The sequence below is a fragment of the Anomaloglossus baeobatrachus genome, chromosome 1 (genome assembly GCF_048569485.1).
Source record: "Anomaloglossus baeobatrachus isolate aAnoBae1 chromosome 1, aAnoBae1.hap1, whole genome shotgun sequence".
Classification (NCBI taxonomy): Eukaryota; Metazoa; Chordata; class Amphibia; order Anura; family Aromobatidae; genus Anomaloglossus; species Anomaloglossus baeobatrachus.
The window spans coordinates 374587945-374607883 of NC_134353.1; the positions used below are offsets into that span (position 1 = coordinate 374587945).

General features: G+C 45.0%; 1 protein-coding gene across 3 annotated transcripts in view; it reads right to left on the reverse strand.

Moving 5' to 3' along the window:
- PDE4C (phosphodiesterase 4C) overlaps positions 1–19939 on the reverse strand; it is a 574417-nt gene that overhangs the window by 114603 nt on the left and 439875 nt on the right. The window lies entirely within an intron of this gene.

A 19939-nucleotide genomic window follows, 5' to 3' on the forward strand; every position in this document is an offset into this window, starting at 1 on the left:
GAGCGACGGCTGTCATGTGCTCAGGTCAGCTGATTACACTGCTGACCCGGAAGTCAGGGCCACAGCGCAGAGGTGGCAGAGAGCGCTGATAAGTGCTCCACTGTGGAGCTGAAGACACAGACGGAGGAACATTATGGGGTGAGGGGGGAGATATCTATGCACACGGAATGGGGGGACAGAGGGTGGGGAGAGGAAACTATCAGTGGACACATTATGAGGGGATAGAGGTTGGTGAGGGAGCAGTATCTAAAGACAATATGGAGGAGAGAGGATGGGAAGGGAGCAGTATCTATAGACACAGTAGGGGTGAGGGGGAACAATCTTTTGACAGTATGGTGGGAAGAGAGGTTGGGGAGGTGGAAGCATCTTTGGGCACAGTATGGGGAGAGAAATGATGAAGGATGGTGTATGTTTTGAAAAATGATGAGGGATGATGTATGGGGAGAGAAATGATGAGGGGTAATGTATGGGGATGTATGGGGAGATGGAGGGGTGACGTATACAGACATGGTATGGGGAGCAAATGGGAAAGAAATTTTGAGGATACAGAGTAAAGAGTGACATGGTATGAGGAGCAAGTGGACAGGATGGGGAGTGAGGTGGAAAACTATATGTACACGCAGGAGGTAGTGAGGAAGACAGTAAGGGATGAGAAAAATGTGAGGGCACAGTATAAAGACTGGGCAGTATAGGGTGATACAGTGAGAGCAGTGTGAAGAGTAGTATGGAAAGGAGAGGGAGTGTGTGGGGCATGTAAGATAAGAGGGGCAGTGTGTGGGGTCATATTTCGTGCAGAGAACACAGTGAGCGGTCATTATTTATTCTGGGACACAGTGTAGGGCAGATATTTTTAAATAAAGTATAATTATTCTGCTATTTTAGGGGCATCGTGATGGGATGTGCTGCAGAAGACCGGAAAAGATGAAAATCTGCAGAGATGAGATGTGAATGTGAAAAGTCACCATGGCGTCAGGACAAGGTGAATAGAAAGAAACGACTCAGAGGCAACATAATCTATAAGGTACCTGAATGTAAATGTTTATTTGTGATACTGACTATGTCCCATCATTAGGCCTTGAATAAGAATATACGACACTGCGTTATGTCGAAACGCGTTGGATGAACTGTGCCTTGTGGATGCTGTCTATCCATTTTTAAAGCGATGAAAATAAAGGAAAGTTTTTAATTCATCTGCCTGTGATCCGCTGGATTTTCGTTACTTTGTATCTGCTATTATCCCCTTGTGCCTGGGATTTCCGTGCAGGATCAGCTGGTCTTCTCCTCAGACTTATACACCAGAGCGGTGAGCTGGAACACATTTCTCTTTTATCATTAGGCCTTGGTCCCACTTGCGCATTGCTTCTGATGTGAGCGCAATGGGACCCCCACTGATCAGCTGTTATTGGTGCAGGTGGCCGGAAATGCTTATTTCTGGATCTGCTTCGTCCTTTGATAGTGTCCGCGGCCGGGTACTGCATGTCCACCTCATTGATTTTAATAGGAACCTGCTGCCACTATCTGAAGACGGAGCAGATCCAGAACTGAGCACTTCCGGCCACCTGCCACCACCGGCACGGCACCTAGAACAGGTGATTGGCGGGGGTGTCAGGTGCCGGATCCTGAACAATCAGACATTGGGGATCTATCCTAAGGAAAGGCCTTCAGTGTTAAAGTAGTGGACAATCTCTTTAATAAAGTCTTGTGCCGTCTGACAAGTTAAGGGTTACTATGTTTTTATTTATTTTGTTAGGAGCATTAAAGGGGTTGTCCAAGTTTGTGATGAGTCTGCAGTCACTATGTGTCACTCTATGTGACTGCAGACTTCTGAATTCTCACAGTGCACACACTGCCCGCTGTCGGTATTCTCCGATGTCGGCAGTGACAGTGGGAGCTTACGAAGCTGAAAGTATGCGATTTACATAGATGTGGTCACGTGCTGAACAGACATGCTCAATGAAAATGAATTGACTGAGGCTGGACACATCAAACCAGAATGTGGCCAGAAGCATACAAATCTCATACTTGTCTCACATGATCGTCCATTATCGTCACTGGCACCGGAGAATCCTAAAAGTGTGCAGAGCAGAATTCAGAAGCCTGAAGTCACGAATAGATTCACTGCAGACTTTCATCTCTAATCTGGACAATCCCTTTAATTACAAAATTAAGTAGTGTAGTATCCTCAGTTCTAACTGCGTGTAATATACCGACTGTCACAATTCAGCTCTGCTCGCTGGTCACCACATGGCCACTCCACTCATATGTGATTTTCATACTTGCATGTGACAATTAGCTTTTCTTCATACGTTTCTCATTGAACAATGAGAGAATTATTAAGAGAAGCTCGTTACCACATGACTGTAAGTGTGCAAATCACATATGAGTGACTGGTCACATGATGACCACCCAAATTGCTTGGGGGGGGGGGCAAACTGAATTCTTGCCCCGGGTGCTGGAAAGCCTAGATACACCTCTAGCTAATGTATGCTGTATTGTCATCTAAAACACCCCTACATATTTATTTATTTTTTTTGGTTTCTAGATTTTGATCCTGTTGAATTATCACTTTATTCTCTGCACCCACTTTATTTACCTGCAGCTCAAGCAAACTTGACATCTTCCTGGGCTTGATTTCTGAACTTCACAGTCAGAGCTGGCACCGCTCTGCCTTACTCTCCAGCACTGCCCTTTGCCCGCCCTCTGCACACTTAATGGCTGTTAGTATTCTGCCCAGCACTGACCTCTCATCTCTGCAGCATCTATATATATAATTGCCTTAGTCTGTCTGTCTGTCTTGCTCCAAAATTGTGTCCTTACCGTGACACATGTCCTTACGGTGACACACAGCGGATTGGTTGCTGGGCTCGCCATGGCCCCGCCCCCCGCACGGATTGGCCGCTCGCCATGGCCCCGCCCTCCGCGTGATTTGGCCGCTCGCCCCGGCCCTCCGCACGCATCGCCAGACATAACCTTGCGCTGCTGGGATCGTGACGGAGCCGGTGAACGCTGGTAACCATTATACACATCGGGTAACTAAGGTCCCTTAGTTACCCGATGTGTATCATAGTTACCAGTGTACACCGGCTCCGTCACGATCCCAGCAGCGCCAGACATAACCTTGCGCTGCTGGGATCGTGGCGGAGCCGGTGAACGCTGGTAACCATTATACACATCGGGTAACTAAGGTCCCTTAGTTACCCGATGTGTATCATAGTTACCAGCGTACACCGGGTCCTGGTACACATGTGCAGGGAGCCGGCATTATACTCCTCTCCCCCCAGGACTACTCCTCTTATTATAGTCCTCCTATTATACTCCTCTCTGAGTATAATAGGATAACTATTATAGCATGGGGGATGGAGCACATGGGGGTGCGCAGCATGGGGGATGTAGCACGATGGGGAGTGCGCAGCATGGTGGATGTAGCACGATGGGGAGTGCGCAGCATGGGGGATGGAGCACGATGGGGGGTGCACAGCATGGGGGATGGAGCACGATGTGGGGTGCGCAGCATGGGGGATGGAGCACGATGGGGAGTGCGCGGCATGGAGGATGGAGCACGATGGGGAGTGCGCAGCATGGGGGATGGAGCACGATGGGGAGTGCGCAGCATGGGGGATGGAGCACGATGGGGGGTGCGCAGCATGGGGGATGGAGCACGATGGGGAGTGCGCAGCATGGGGGATGGAGCACGATGGGGGGTGCGCAGCATGGGGGATGGAGCACGATGGGGGGTGCGCAGCATGGGGGATGGAGCACGATGGGGGGGTGCACAGCATGGAAGATGGAGCACGATGGGGGGGTGCGCAGCATGGGGGATGGAGCACGATGGGGAGTGCACAGCATGGGGGATGGAGCACGATGGGGAGTACGCAGCATGGGGATGGAGCACGATGGGGAGTGCGCAGCATGGGGGATGGAGCACGATTGGGAGTGCGCAGCATGGGGGATGGAGCACGATGGGGAGTGCGCAGCATGGGGGATGGAGCACGATGGGGAGTGCGCAGCATGGGGGATGGAGCACGATGGGGAGTGCGCAGCATGGGGGATGGAGCACGATGGGGGATGCAGCACAATGGGGGGAGCGCAGCATGGGGGATGGAGCACGATGTGGGGTGCGCAGCATGGGGTATGGAGCACGATGGGAGGTGCACAATTCCCCCCAAAACACACACACACACACAGCCACACACGCACTGCACACCACACCACACACACACTGGGAACCACAAACACCGCCCTACACAGACATCCACACACACAGACAACGCCGCACACACACAACACTCAACACACAAACACCGCGGCACACACAAATATATACGCACATGCCGCACAACACACACATTGCACAAAACATACCTCCCACCAAAACACACACGCACACACACCCCACACCCACACAAACCGTGCAACACACACACAACGCTACAGACACACAGCGCTCCACAAACAACGCAACACACACAACGCAACACACAAACAACACCACTCTCACCCCCGCCACACCCAGAACATGTACAGCGCCCTACACAAACACTTGGTAACTACACACAACAACATCTATATATATATATATATATATATATATATATATATAACAAAAATCTATGTAAATTCTAGAATACCCGATGCGTAGAATCGGGCCACCTTCTAGTTAGAAATAACAGGGCATCTCATCTGTGACAGCACAATCACCTCACATCACATCCACAATGGTGACAGCTGTTACATGTTCCTCACCCCATATTGATAAATGTATACTGTGTAATGAAGACTACTGTACATACAGCACCTAATGTGAGCCTATAGGAGATATAGATGTGTGACGCCCTGGCGCCGCCAGGTGGTCACAGAGGAACAATTGACCCGACAACACCATCTCAGATCAGGTACCATCTGCCACAAAATCCTAGCCACCCCCCTTAGGTTAAGAAGGACACACCAGTGGGCGGGACCAGGTGGATTGGGAGCGCCCACCTAGGGGTCTTGAGGATCTGGGGGCGGGAACACAGGAGGAAGTTCAGATTTTGAATAGTAACGAGTGGAGTTCAAGTGCAGAGTGGTGAAGGAGAAGTGAGGAAGAGAGTGAAAGCTGAGCCTAGTGAAGGGTAGCCAGGGTAGTGGCCCTGGTCTACTGGCTAGGTGGCAAGCAGTGGACAGTGTCCAAAGGCGACGGGAGTCCGGTTGCGGGAAATCCAAAGTGGGCCAGGACAGGGTTGGAGCCCGCCGGTACCGACAGCGGAGATCCGGTCTGGAAACCGTGCACAGGCGGGGTACCTGGACCCTAGTTAGAAGACGGTTGCAAGCCCCTTCTCTAATTAACCAGGCCGGGAGGAAGGTTCCAGACGTTGTTCCAAAGTGTGAGCCCAGATAGAGCGAAACGGCAGCCCACCGCAGGGGATAGGGTATCCGCAAACACTCACTGAGATCCCAAGGGCCAGTTTTCGCAGGCACGACTCCCAACCACAACAGCACCGGGAGCGGACTTCCCCGTTCCATACGAGGTTGTCCAGAAATCAAAAAGTTACAGAGTGCCGGAGGAAGGGATATCGATACACCAGCCGGGTGTGGGACCCGAGTACACCCGGACGCGGCAGCAGGCCACTGAGACCTTGGTTTACCAGCAGACTTGTGTGCAATTATTCAACAGTGAGAACACCAACATCCCCCGGTCCGGCCCGGCGCGCCACCTCCGGCCTACATCATTCACTGTGTCCTGGACACTGAGCCTCGGGGCATCCACCCCTACCCACGTAGGGGTCCAACATCTAGCTGCCACTCCACTGCCCCGGGTGCTCTGCAATAGCAGCGATGGTACTCCATCTTACCACACACCGTGGGTGGCGTCACAAAGAATCTACAACAAATCTTCCGCACATATTACACCCCTTTTTATTTGAGTGTCCGCACGACCTCTGGGTCCAGAGACCCCTCGAGCCACTGCGGATCCGGACCCGAGCAGCTCGGCTGCTGGTACGGGGGCGGCACATATGTATATTCACTACGGTTCAAGAGTTTGGGGTCACCCAGACAATTTTGTCTTTTCTATGAAAAATCATACTTTTATTTATCAAATGAGTTGTATAATGAATAGAAAATATAGTCCAGACATGGACTAGGTTAGAAATTATGATTTTTACGTGAAAAAATAATTTTCTCCTTCAAACTTTGCTTTCGTCACAGAATGCTATTTTGCAGCAATTACAGCTTTGCAGACCTTTGGCATTCTAGCTGTTGAGTTGCTGTGGTAATCTGGAGATATTTCACCCCATGCCTCCAGAAGCCCCTCCCACAAGTTGGATTGGCTTGATGGGCACTTTTTGCGTACCATACGGTCAAGCTGCTCCCACAACAGCTCAATAGGGTTGAGAACTGGTGAGTGGGCTTGCCACTCCATTACAGATAGAATGCCAGCTGCCTGCTTCTTTCTTAAATAGTTCATACATAATTTGGAGGTGTGCTTTGGGTCATTGTCCTGTTGTAGGATGAAATTGGCTCCAATCAAGCGCTGTCCACAGGGTATGGCATGGCATTGCAAAATGGAGTGCTAGTCTTCCTTATTCAAAATCCATTTTACCTCCCACTTTACCAGCACCAAAGCAACCCCAGACCATCACATTACCTCCACCATGCTTGACAGATGGCATCAGGCATTCTTCCAGCATCGTTTCAGTGGTTCTGCATCTTACAAATGTTCTTCTGTGTGATCCAAACACCTCAAACTTCCTTTCGTCTGTCCATAACACTTTTTTTTCCCAATCTTACTCTGTCCAATGTCTGTGTTCTTTTTCCCATATTCATCTTTTCCTTTTATTAGCCAGTCTCTGATATGGCTTTTTCTTTGCCACTCTGCCCTGAAGGACAGCATTCCGGAGTCGCCTCTGCACTATAGACGTTGACACTGGCGTTTTGTGGGTACTATTTAAAGAAGCTGTCAATTGAGGATCTGTGAGGCATCACTTTCTCAAACTAGAGACTCTAATGTACTTGTCTTGTTGCTCAGTTGTGCAGCGGAGCCTCCCACTTCTCTTTCTACTCTGGTTAGAGCCTGTTTGTCCTCTCATTTGAAGGGAGTAGTACACACCGTTGTAGGAAATCTTCAGTTTCTTGTCAATTTCTCGCATGGAATATCCTTCTTTTCTAAGAACAAGAATAGACTGTTGAGTTTCACATGAAAGTTCTCTTTTTCTGGCCATTTTGAGAGTTGAATAGAACCAACAAATGTAATGCTCCAGATTCTCAACTAGCTCAAAAGAAGGTCCGTTTCATAGCTTCTCAAATCAGCAAAACTGTTTTCAGCTGTGCTAACATACTTGCACAAGAGTTTTCAAGGGATTTCTAAACAGCCATTAGACTTCTAACACAGCAAAACACAATGTACCAGTAGAACACTGGAGTGGTGGTTGTTGGAAATAGGCCTCCATACACCTATGTAGATATTGCATTAAAAACCAGACGTTTGAAGCTAGAATAGTTATTTACCACATTTTATTTTCTGTTTAATTGAATGTTAGCTTCATTGAAAAAAAATGTGCTTTCCTTTCAAAAATAAGGAAATATCTAAGTGACCCTAAACTTTTGAACTGTAGTGTGTGTGTGTGTGTGTATATATATATATATACATACACACACACACACAAAATTCCCCCCTTGGCTTATACTCAAGTGAGGGTCCCACAAAAAATTATTCTCACCTGTCCTCTGTTCCGACGCTGTCCTCTCACCTGCTTCTTGCGTACTGCAGGCACATACTGTAGATCCCTCAGTGATCACGGCCAGTGCAGGGGCCACCTTTGTTGTCGTCGTCATCATTCAATCCTGGCAGGAGGAATAGGCAGACTAGAGACCTGAAAAAGGGAGGTCAGAGCTGGAAGGAGGGACCAGAAAAAAGCAATCCAGAATGGACAGTGTTTTTTCCAGGTCCTTTAGAAAACAATGATGCCAAGACCCAGGTCGGTGGGAGGCTGTTAAGGTTCCTCCCTGTCTGGGAGAAGATTTTGGAGAGCTGTTGGATTCTGGAAATGGTAGCTGAGGGGTTGAAGCGCAAATTTACCATCACAGCCCCAGACAGGTTCATGCTCACAAATACCCAAACTTTAAGGGGGGTCAGCAGGCCTTGGAGGACGAAGTGAGGCCCTTGTTACGGACAGGCGTGCTCACCCTGGTTCCGCAAGGAGAAGAGATGATTTTTTTTCTTAGTAAAAAGCCAAGCCAGATTCATCCTTCAGGACCATAATAATTTTAAAGGTCTAAATCAATTTATAGTACAGAAACAGTTCAGGACTGAGACAGTAGCCACTGCAGTAAGACGTCTATACCAAGATTGTTTCATGGCAATTATAAACCTCAAAGATGCCTATTTTCATGTACCTATTTTTCAAGGACATCAAAGGTTTCTCAGGGTAGCAATACTTATTCAGGGTCAGCTTACCCACCTGCAGCTTCGAAACCTACCATTTGGTCTCTCAAAGGCCACCAGAATATTTACAAGGCTGGTGGAAGAAATGTCAGCACACATCAGGGAGGATATTTTCATACCCTATCTCGACGACATCTTAGTAGTTAGGAGATCTCAATCAAGCTGCAGGGAAGTGATAGGTCAGGTCTCGGAATATTTTAGCAGATCTCAGCTGGCTTATAAATACAAAAAAAATCAAAAATCGATCCCAAACAAATACAGATCTTCGTAGGCATTATCTTGGATTTCAGATGCCAGAAGTCACTCCAGAAGAAAAAATAGGGAGACATGTGGAATTGGTACAGAACCTGATAATTGAGCCAGTTACCACTCTTAAGAGCGATGTCAGCCCTCGGATCCCTAACATCCTGCATACCTGCGGTTACCTGGGCCAGAAACCATTTTCGGAAGGACCAATGAGAAATCTTAAGGTAAATGGAAGTCAGCGAAAGGCTGGATAGAAATATTTCCATCTCCCAGTCCAGCAGGGACTCGCTACGTTGGTGGCTGAAAAAAGACAACCAGTGCAGAGGCGTGCCATAGCAGATAAAGAACCCCAATATTATAACGACAGATGCAAGCCTCTGGGTTTGGGAGGCTCACACTAGAAGGAAGGTCCTTCAGGGCATATGGTCATAAGAATTAAAGAAGGACTCATCAAACCTGAGAGAGCCATCAGCCATAAAAAGGGCACTTGAAGGAGCGGTAACCTACGTAAACAAGCAGGGGGGCACGAGGTCCAGGAAGCTCATGGCAGTAGCAGAGGAGATATTGATCCTGGCCAAACCAAACTTTGCTATTGTCCGCAAATTTTCTGAAAGGCAGAGAAAACTCGAGAGCAGACTTCCAGAGCCATCACCAGCTGAGTCAGGACGATTGGTCTCTAGATGCAGAGATATTCAACAGGATCACTCTCAGGTGTGGAAGGCCAATTATAGATCTGTTTGCTGATCGTAAAATATATTATGTATATCCTGTCCCTGTGATATCACTCTGACCGCTTTCCTCCTTGAGGCTACTTCTGTCTGTGGGAGTGATGCGTCCCTCTGCCCCTTCCCAGAGACAGTCTTTAAGAGTGATATCACACCGGACTTTAGTATCCACCCCCTTATGATTATCATGTGACTCACCCTGCTATGACGCTAACGCTGCAAAGCCACACCTCTACAAGCAGCATCCTCTGATTTTTCTATTACAGTGATGCGCGTGATGTAATTGGCCACATGATCACTCACAGGTCCTTTTATAAGGTCCTGCAATGCTATGGAGACTAGTACATGCCTCTGAGAAGAAGCGGGCAGTCCGCTTGTGAAACGGCTGTCAGGCTCCTCACTCTGGTCTATGTTCCCTGCTAACTTCTCTGTGATCTATTTGATAAGACAAACGTTGCAGATATTGAATTATTAGTATTTCACTTTGTGACTTGTTCCACATGAACGCTACTCTTATGGTTGGTAAATGTGATTAGCTTTTGGTATGCAGGTGACCTCTTGTGGAATTTCAATATACTTGCACTTTATATGCACAACTGTACCTTATGTCAGCACCCCCCCCTTCCTTCTTACCTTAATTTATTATGTATTGATATATCCCTGAGCACTTTACTTCAATAAATATTTACTAATACTTTGCTCGTTTGGGTATGTTCTTGTTATTTAGCAAAACTAAAGACTCCAATTCTTGCCTTACTTATGTCTTTATCTAATTGGATTAATGGTTATATTCACTTGATATAATTATTTATAATTATTTATAATATTTTTTATTGGCTTAGCAGTGCCACAGTGTCCATTTTCCGTTCTATATCTAATCTTGTATTTTTAACACATTTTCTGTATTTTGCTAATAAAGATGCTAGAATTATATACTTTTAAAATCTCCACTGTTTTTCTGTTTTGTACTCCATTTTGGAGAGTGTATCTCCCCAGGTGCATATCTCATCATTTTTGGCAGCCTGATCACCCAAGGGTTGGTGAGTTTAAAACCATGGCTTTTATATATATATATATATATACATATATATATATATATATATATATATATATATATATATATATATAATATATATAATATATATCTCTATATATATAATATATATCTCTATATATATATATATATATATATATATATATATATAATATATATCTCTATCTATATCTATCTATCTATAATATATATCTCTATCTATATCTATCTATCTATCTATCTATATATATATATATATATATATATATATATATATATATGTGTGGAGCCCCGCATTACCTTCTGGTGCAGGTCGCCGCAGGGTCTCCACAGGCTTGGAGTCTTCCGGTCACAGGTGGGTTAACTTCAATGAGATTCGTGACACCACTCTCAGTATTGCGGTCAGGGCGACCGCCACTGCAGTTTAGGGAACACCTGGGGCTGATGGTAGGTGCAGTTAGATGTTTTGGTCTCCTGAGAGTGAGGCTGGCCCTAGGGCCCGGTGTAAGTCTGTAGGACCACAGGTCGCAGAAGAACTCACACACAAGCAGCAATGTCTTTTCAGGGTTTTTACTCACTTTCAGATGGCAGGGGTGAGTTAACCCCGGGCGCTGCTATGGTGAACCAGGTGGAACCAGGTATCCCTTCGGCTGATGTAGGAGTGACTGCTGACTCGCCTTCCTAGCCCTTCTTGTTTTGAGGTGACCCCGACTTGAAGTCTTGCTGGGATCACCCAGGGAAGTCGCATACGCCGTTCTCCCCTTTCTGGCCCGTTTGTGGGCAGCGTGGACCAAATAATTCTGGCTGCTTGCCTTCTGTCACTTATGGGCTCCTCGTTGCTGCTGTAGCTGCGGACTCTGTGTAGGTTGGTGAGGCGCATAAAGTGCCCTCACCAGCAGGTTTGGCAGGCCAACTGAATGGGCCCCTGCTCTGGGGACCTGTAACCCCGTGCGGGCTCGGTCTACCTGTGGTCCCCTTACTCTGCCACCTCTTGCTACTGACTAGGTGGATTTCAGGCGGCACCACAAGGTAGCCGTTCTCCCCCGCCAGCAGCCACTGACTGGTACAGTGTCATCCTAGCTTCTCTGCACTCTACTTCCTTTCTCTCTCAGCTCCACTAGCCCACTGGCTCACCACTACCTCCCCTCTGTGCCTGCCTCTGCACACTCCTCGTCTCCAGTCTCGCCACCCACCACTAGCTGGGAGGCGAAGGCCACACCCCCCTCCCTGAGTCTAGCTGTGTGTGTGTTCCTGGTTACTGCTGTCTGTGTTTTGTCCACACCCTGGTCAGCCTCTGGTATTACCTGTGTTGTACTGACCCAGTATGGGTGCAGTACTCAGTGGTGCCTGACCAGGTCAGGGGCGCCACACTAATATAACCAGGAGATTTTTTTTTCTCTAAACCTGGGGGACTGTCCCTCACAGGATAGATGCCCTGCTCCAAAAATGGTCCAGAGGTCTAGTCTATGCCTTTCCACCCATCTCGCTAATCCCGGTTGTCCGAAGGAAGATTTGGATGGACCGAACGGAAGCTGTCTCATTACCCCTTTACTTTTATGGTAGGGTCTGGAGAAACTTTTTAGATTTCTCAGGAATCAATCCATTAGAGGGAAAGCGAGAACCTTGGCCTGCTATCCTGGAGCTCCTACAGAAGGGGTAAGAAATAGGGTTGAGTTTGAGTACACTTAAGGTCCACATCTCTGCGTTGGGGTTGCTTTTTGACTGTAAGATTGCAGATCACCCCTGGATGGTAAAGTTTGGAAAGGCAGTGGGTCGATCTATGTTAATACCCCAACCCTGTTTACCCCATGGGATCTAAATTTAGTTTTCAAAGCTTAACAAGGTCCCCCTTTGACCCCCTGGCAGAATACAGTCAGGACTCTAACCATCAAGACCACACTTTTGGTAGCTCTTACATCAGCGAGGAGGATAGGGGAGCTGCAGGCTATCTCGATAAACCAACCCTTTACAGAGATACTTTCAGATAAGGTAATCTTTAGACCAGATCCAACCTTTTTACCAAAGGTAGTTTCTAGGTTTCACTGGTTCCAACCGATAGTGCTTACTTTTGTAATAACCCCAGGAATGAGAAGTAGAAGGAGTTTCACACCCTGGATGTTAGGAGATGTTTGTTATAATACCTAGAGGTGACCAAAAAATTTTTTAAAAGAACTGAAGTCCTCAGTGGTTGATACCTTTTAATGGCTAACAGAAAAGATGGTAATAATTGCAAGCTTTCGAGACTACTCAGGTCTCTTCATCAGGCATGGTATAACACAAAATCTGAAGAGTCACATATTTATACACAACAGGACATAGAATGGTGCAGTAAAAAAAAAACAAAAAAAAACAACAACCAAGTTATATAAAACAGAACTATCACTATTGCAGGGGGGCAAACTGTTGTGGCCATAAATTTTGCTGCAGTTCAGTGTGAAAGTTTTATTGTCCTTTGATAAGGGTCTGGTCCGGGCTGTGACACGCTCGGATGGTCTGAGGAGCACATCTTTTAACTGATGTAAAAAGACATGAATCCATGAGACACATTCATTCCTGCTCTGAATGTGTCAAAGGTCATCATAAGTTTGTACTCCCATAGTCTCCTATCTCTCTGGGACTTGAAATTTCCTTTCAATACCAGCAATTTCATGTCCATGATGCTGTGGTCTGAGTTACAAAAATGTTTGGCCACAGGTAGATCCATCCTTTTTTCTCTAATTGTGTGGCGGTGAGAATTCATCCTTGTCCTGAGCTGTTGTCCGGTCTCCCCTACATACAGACCCCCAGTTGGACATTTGGTACATATAATTAAGTACACCACATTGGTTGTGGTGCAGCTGAATGTACCTGGGATCTTGTAGTCCTGATGTGATCTGGGAATCTTTATCTTGTCCGTTGTCAATATTAATGGACAGGTCTTACATTTTTTCTGGTTGCAGGGAAATGTTCCTGTTGGTGTTGGAGAGGACAGGGAGCTTCTGACAATGATGCTTCTTAGATTTGGGGGCTGTCTAAAACACAGAAGTGGGGGGGTCTGTAAAAATAGATTTTAACCGGGCATCTTTTTGTAGTAATGGTTGTAGTTTCCGTGCAGCTCCTCTAAACACCTCCAGATGTGGATTGTAGGTGACTACAAGAGGGACCCGGTTATTTTCTTCTTTAGTTTTATAATGTAGGAGATGGTTTCTTGATATTCTGGTGGCTCTTGTAATCTGGTTTTCAATTGTTCTTGGGTGGTAGCCTTGATTCAGAAAGGTCTTTCTGAGGCCCTCACGGTGATTGTCTCTATCTGTACTGTTGGAACATATCCGATTGTACCTGATAGCCTGGCTGAATACAATAGAGTTTTTTATGTGTTTTGGATGAAAACTGTCCCATTTCAGGTATGTTGGACGGTCAATTGGCTTCTTGTACAGGGATGTCTCTATTTCATTGTTCCGTAGTTTAATGATGGTGTCCAAGAAGTTGATTTCAGTGCAGGAGTAGTTGAGTGTTAGGTTGATGGTGGGATGAAACTGCCTTTCAGCTGCTGCTCAGACTCTGTCCAGATGATTAAAATATCGTCAATGTAACGGTAGTAGGCCAGAGGCCTGATAGGACAAGAGGATAAAAAGTCACTCTCAAGCTTGGCCATGAAAAGATTTGCATATTGTGGTGACATTTTGCTTCCCATTGCAGTCCCAGTCTCCTGTAGATATATGTCATTGTCAAATGCAAAGTAATTATGGGTGAGGATGAATTTTGTAAGCTTCACTACAGAATCGGCATCAGTTAAAAGATGTGCTCCTCAGACCATCCGAGCGTGTCACAGCCCGGACCAGACCCTTATCAAAGGACAATAAGACTTTCACACTGAACTGCAGCAAAATTTATGGCCACAACAGTTTGCCCCCCTGCCATAGTGATAGTTCTGTTTTATATAACTTGGTTGTTGTTTTTTTTTTTTTTTACTGCCCCATTCTATGTCCTGTTGTGTATAAATATGTGACTCTTCAGATTTTGTGTTATACCATGCCTGATGAAGAGACCTGAGTAGTCTCGAAAGCTTGCAATTATTACCATCTTTTCAGTTAGCCATTAAAAGGTATCAACCACTGAGGACTTCAGTTCTTTTAAACAATTTTTTTTTTATCTCTACTGGCTAACACGGTACAAAGATATATTTTACTTGTATCAAAATAGAGGTGACCAAAAATTTCAGAACAGCTACCACCCTTTTTGTTCTTTTTCAAGGTCCCGGTAGAGGCCAGCCGGCATGAAAAGGGTCCCTAGCTGCATCTTCCATGACATCAACTTGCAGGAAGATGGGGGAGAAAGGAGGCAGGGAACCCTCCCTCATAGTCCACACAGTACTGCTGATGACAAAGAAATGTGTACTCAGACACTGGTTAGAAAAACTAATGACACGGGTAGTGGAGCTACTAAAGAGATTGATGATTTTTGTTTTATAAAATTGAGACTGAGAAACATAAAGAAAAGAACAGAAATTCTTGAAAAAATGGAGAACATTTAGTGAACAAAGTTTTACTCAACGGAAATTACTTGTTTAGTAAAGGTGTTTAAAATTAAAAATTTAACTTGGTATAGTATTGAAGACGTGAGATGAAATTTAGGGAAGTTGCTAGTTACTTAGAGGGAATAAGATCTGTAGGGAAGTTACACTCTTACAGATTTTAAAAAATAATAATGAACCATAAATGTTGTAGCAATAAAAAAATAAAATGGATGATGAGGAGGTTTTGTATTACAAAAATGCAGTCGAACAACCAAAATTTGCTATGTAAGTTTGAATGTATGTAAATACCCTTTATCATCAAATAAAGCGTGTTATATAAAAAAAAAAAAAAAAAAGGGTCTCTAGCCAGATAGGTCAAAGCGGGGATCGCTCTGGCATACAGAGCAGGGGAATCCTCCCTTGGGCTTAAGAGCTCACTCCACCAGGGCCATTTCCACCACTTGGGCTGAAAAAGCTAATGCCTCTCTGGAGCAGATCTGTAAAGCTGCCAAATGGTCATCACCATCTACCTTTTTCAAGCACTATAGGTTGGATCTTGGTGATAGTTATCTTTCATTTGGGAGGAAGGTGTTACAGGCGGTAGTCCCTCCATAGGGGATTCCTTTATAATCTCTCCTGGGTGCTGTCGTGGAGAAGGGAAAAATCGGTTTTACTTACCGGTAATTAGACTTTCCAGAAACACAACAGCACCCTCTATTTTTCCCTCCCTTATTTCTGTTCTTACCAATTTTCGGTGTTGGTCTTTTGTGACTAGTGTGGATGTTTATTCCTTTTGTCCATGGGTGTCAACAACAAAAAAAACCAAACTAGTAGATATGGGAGTTGCATATTTGTCTGATGTGCATATGTCAGAAGTAATGTTGTCATTTCTTAAATGTGTACTAATGTGTGTCATACTAACTAAATGGAGTCCTCTCATGCTCCGTAAACCATTGAGGCGTAGAGGCTCCACCCTCATGACTGCCTGCTGTGACTGCAGACAGAGACTGAGCAGCTATCAGCGATGACGTCACTCAAGTGATTTGCGGTCACAGGTGGGAATGTCCAACTGTGACTGCAAATCACCTGAGTGACGTCACGCTGATAGCGTAGTTCAGTCATTCTCTGTCAGCAATAACAGTGGGCAGTCATGGCCACTCGCTGTGACTTACATGTAGCAGAGCTGAATCGTAGTGGGACCTTGTGTGGATTATGTTAGGACGTGCAAAGGTGTTTTAGGGTTAAAGTGGTGAACGAGGGTGTTTCTTGTAGTTTTTTTATTCCAAATAAAGGATTTTTTTTCAGTGTTTGTGTTTATTTATTTTCACTTACAGATTAGTGATGGGGTGTCTGATAGACGCCTGCTATTACTAATCTAGGACTTAGTGGCAGCTGTGGGCTGCCATTAACTTCCTCATTACCCAAATGCCACTGCACCAGGACAAATCGGGAAGAGCCGGATAAAGCACCGAGTTTGTTACATCTAATAGATTCAACAATCTTGGGCGGCTGCAGGTTGCTATTTTTAGGCTGGGGGGGGCAGTCCAATAAGCATGGAGCTCCCCAGTCTGAGAATACCAGCCCCCAGATGTCAGGCTTTATCTTGGCTGGGTGTCAAAATTATTGAGGGGGGAAACAGTAACCGCACGTTATTTTTTTAAATTTATTTAAATACTTAAAAATAAATAAAACAACGCATGCGGTTGCTCTTGTTTTGATACACAGCCAAGATAAGTGCAGGGCTGGAGGCTACAGCCTGAAGCCATGGGCTTTATCTGTGCTGGGTGTCATAATACGGGGGACCATACGCCAATTGTTTATTTTTATACCACGATACTGACCAGCAAACAGCGTCTGTGAGTGGTTACAGTCAGACTCTGTCACACAGCCTGGGGGGGCGTCTGACTGCAACTAATTACTGACGCCAGGTGGGCAGGGAAAGCAGTGCAAATGAGATGAGCCTAATGCGCGGCACTGGAAGTGAATGTGCGACCTGGAAGCAGTGTGCCGCCATGACTGAGCCTTGGTAAGTATGAAGTGCTTGCTTCATTCTTATTTTCTTTCATTTTTTCTTTTTTTTTTTTTTTTAATTTCTCAAGTGCCGGATCAAAGACTCTGAATCCAGGGCCCAGGGCCAGCACCCTGGTACTTTTGACACGTGGATCCAGACTTTTACAGTCCAGGTCCGCTCATCACTAGCCATAATTGCTGTTGACCACAGCAAATCATTCGTATTGCAGATATATTTTGCAAAATCCGCATGGGAAATTTCTAAGCACTGTAAAACTCAGTGGAAAATCCATTTCATTTTTGCATTTTGAGAACTTGGCCTTGTACAGCTGCCACCTACCATCTCTGGGTCTAGCTGAGCTTCCTTATCTGTTGCATGCACATGCATACCCATTTCATCTTATTCTTATTCTTTATAAGGTGGATGTAGTGAAGTGGTTAAAGTGGATTCTTCACCAGATATCACCTTACAAATACAGTGGAATCTCGGTTTACGTTGTAGCTATATGAGCAAAGCTTGCAGTAAATTTGTAACTCAGTTTACGAGCAAACTTTGCCGTACGAGCAAATACTCACTGCACACACTTCCGGTTCCGTACTTTAACCGCGCTCTGACCCGCTCTTGCAGTCCGCACAAACATGCACGCACACACACGCATTATGCTCACTTTACTGTCCGTTCCATCGCCGGCCTCACGGTTCTTGTAGTTTGCCCGTACAGGATGTGTGTGTGTTTGTGCATGTGTGGAATGGCACAATAAGGGACCAGGATGGGATACTGAACAAGTTGTGGAACAAATTGTCTGATCTTCCATTATTTCCCATGGGAAATTTTGCTTTGCTAGACGAGTAACTTGGTTTACAAGCACACTCCCAAAATGGAGGATTATTCTCGTAAACCAAGGATCCACTGTAGCTTATATTTTTATATCATTTATCAGGCTCAAATTCTTTACTTTGAAAAACCACATCACAATGGTTGGATAATCCTTTTGAAATGTTTTCTCACCTAATATAGAACTGGTCATTGAAATGCACGAGCTGCTAGCCTCAACTGGAAGTGAGAATGTGAGAGCTGCGTCTGCCACTCACTTCCTGTTGCTTACTTATGTTTGAATGCGGGGAGAAGGAAGTCAGTGCTGCTTGGGCGCAGGGCTCACATGACATAATAATCTTGAGAGCGTGCGTGCAGATACCTCTAGAAGGGGTCAGCACAGGAGGGGAGTATAAGTTTTTTTAATTTTTTTTTATTTTAATGGAAGCAACCATGGGGAATAAGAAGGGGTTATTCAATTAGTGGATAACTCCTTTAATCCAATTATGGACTGTACATTACTTTTTCTGATCATCAACGTGACTACATAGGGTGCATGACTATTTGTTGTTATTATTTTTAGAGCATATTGATTCCATGGTGCTGTACACGTGAGAAGGGATTATATACATTTTATAATGAACAGAATAACAGGGACAGACTAGTACTGGTTGCCATAAATGTCACTGCTCACACAGATTTCTGGCATTTCATCTCAAACTGCTTTTACATTCAGCTATTCTGGGTAGATTTAGTTTAAAAAATATTCTCATGTGAAAATTATTTCTTATCCTCTGAATAGGGAATATATTTTCAGCTCCTGCCATTGCGGTCCAACTGCCATGGGCAGCAGCAATACCTAGAACCGGAGCTCTTGGAGCTGCTGAAAATTGAGCAGAAGTCACTTATGCCACTGCTGCCAATGGATTCTGGTGACAATTTAATAGATAACTGCTCTCTATGCGGTATCATAAAATATTAGTGTACGTTGACAAAGACTATATGGTGATGCTCAGCTAATGTTGTTGGCTGCTGAGAGGTGGTGCTTTAACCCCTTAGTGACGGAGCTAATTTTCACCTTAAAGACCAGGCCATTCTTTGCAATTCTGACCAGTGTCACTTTCAGAGGTTTTAACTCTGGAACGCTGTAACAGATCCCGGTGATTCTGAGAGAGTTTTTTTCGTGACATATTGTAGTTCAGGTAAAATTAGGATGATATTTTTTGCTTTTATTTGTGAATTTTTATGCCCTTAAACCAGAGAGTTCTGTCACACAAAATAGTTAATAAATAACATTTCCCACTTGTCTACTTTACATCAGCGCAATTTTTGAAACAACATTTCTGGGGTTAGGAAGTTAGAAGGGTTTCCAACACCATTTTTTTAGGGACCACATCACATTTCAAGTGACTTTGAGAGGCCGAAGTGACAGAAAATACCCAAAGTGACACCTTTCTAAAAACTGCACCCCTCAAGGTACTCAAAATGACATCCAAGAAGTTTATTAACCCTTCAGGTGCTTCACAGGAACTAAAGGAATATGGAATGGAAAAAAGCAAAGAATAAAATTGTACCAAAAATGTTGCTCTACCCCAAATTTATTCACTTTTAGAAGAAATAACACAACAAAATGGACCCCAAAACTTGTTACCCACTTATGAGCACGCTGATACCCCACATGTGGTAAGAAACCTCTGTTTGGACAAATGGGAGGGCTCGGAACAGAAGGAGCAATATTTGGATTTTGGAAAGCAAATTTGGCTGAAATAGATTGCGGGCACCATGTTGCATTTAGATGTCCGCTAAGGTACCTAAACAGCAGAAATCCCTCACAAGTGACCCAATTTTGGAAACTAGACCCCTCAAGGCTTCTATCTAGGGGTATAGTGAGAATTTTGGAGCCACAGGTACTTCACAGATTTTGATAACGTTATGTTGTCATATTGAAAATTTTATTTTTATTTCAAAAATGTTGCTTTAGCATGAATTTTCTCACTTTTTCAAGAGATGATTCCATTGGAAACAATGTTTGTTACCCACTTACTTATGAGCACGGTGATACCTCACGTGGTCAGAAACCTTTGGACAAATAGGAGGGCTTGGAACGGAAGGAGCAATATTTTGAATTTTGGAAAGCAAATTTAGCTGAAAAGATTGTGGGTACCATGTTGCATTTGCAGGGCCCCTAAGGTAC